The sequence below is a fragment of the Meleagris gallopavo genome, chromosome 10, assembly GCF_000146605.3.
Source record: "Meleagris gallopavo isolate NT-WF06-2002-E0010 breed Aviagen turkey brand Nicholas breeding stock chromosome 10, Turkey_5.1, whole genome shotgun sequence".
In the NCBI taxonomy this organism is placed as follows: Eukaryota; Metazoa; Chordata; class Aves; order Galliformes; family Phasianidae; genus Meleagris; species Meleagris gallopavo.
In genome coordinates, this window is record NC_015020.2 from 17,415,928 (window position 1) to 17,417,194 (window position 1,267).

Here is a 1,267-nt window from a genome sequence, read left to right on the forward strand (position 1 = left end):
CCCTGGGCAGCCTGTTCCATGCTCACCACCCTCTGGTGAAGCACAGCCTGACCTTCCTCTGGTGTAGCTCCATGCTTTCCTTCAGGTTCCATTGCTGACCTTGCTGACCCCAGAAAGCAGAGCTCAGCGCTGCCCTCCCTATGAGAGCTGCACCTGCCATCAGGGCTCCCCTCAGCTCCTCTGCTCTGGGCTGAACCAACCCAGGGAATAAGAGTCACCGATTGATACTTGGATGAGCAATCAGCAGCATACCCAAGTCCAACAGGTCAGCTGGTTGCTACAATCAGTGCAAAAACACAACAAAAGAAGCAGCGCACCACAGAGTCCACCTTCTGCTATCAGACACAAGTAGGTTGTAAAATCCAACTTATAAACTTTACAACCTTCATATGCAAACTGCTTGTATTTCCTCCTGCTGCTTCCCTTGTCCTCACAGACACACTAGGCAGCCACTCTGGCTTTGTGCTCCACCAGCACTGAGCCCTCAGATCCTGGGCTGATCTTTTCCCCCAAACAAATTGTGCCCAGCCCACAAAGCCTTGTGCCCCCTTCTTTGCACCCTCACAACTAGAAGGAACAGCTTCAGTATTGTTTCTAAATTATTTTATAATCTTCATGTTTTAGCTAGAAATAAGGAAAGTAAAATGCATTTGGCCACGCATGCAGGCACAGCAACAACTTTGCACTGTGGCAGCATTCCCCCTGCCCAGTCCTGGCTGCCCCTTCCTCCCCTGTTCCTGAGAACCACCCCACAATTCATTCAACCTGCACCAGGCAGCACTCCTGGGCCATTCCAGGAGCTTTTTCTTCTCAGAAGGAATATAGGCTGCTGCACTTTCAAATAAATCAGGGTGTTTTAGACTCCCAAATGGGGGACGCACATAAACCCCAACAAGACGACCAGATGACTACAGAGCGATCAGTGTCTTTCCTCTCCCACCCTTTGTGATACATTCCTCAGACGCCACAGCAGCAAGCAGTGCCAGGACCCATGCCCACCAGCAGCCCCACTCACCCCATGTTACCTGTCCGATCCCCACGGTGCCATCACTGTGGGCAGCTGGGAGCTGCTCAGAGCAGCCACAAGGAAGCTGCCTGGTATAGAGAGCCTTAAGGCAGGGCTGGAGTGAGCAGAGAGCAAACAAGTGCTGTGAGCAGGTTAGAGCTCATTCTAAAGGAAGGGTTTACTTCCTCATTTGGCTCGCTGGTCTTTCATTTAACTGTACAGGTTGATAAACTTTCACTTCATTTTTCAAAAGGGAAAAAA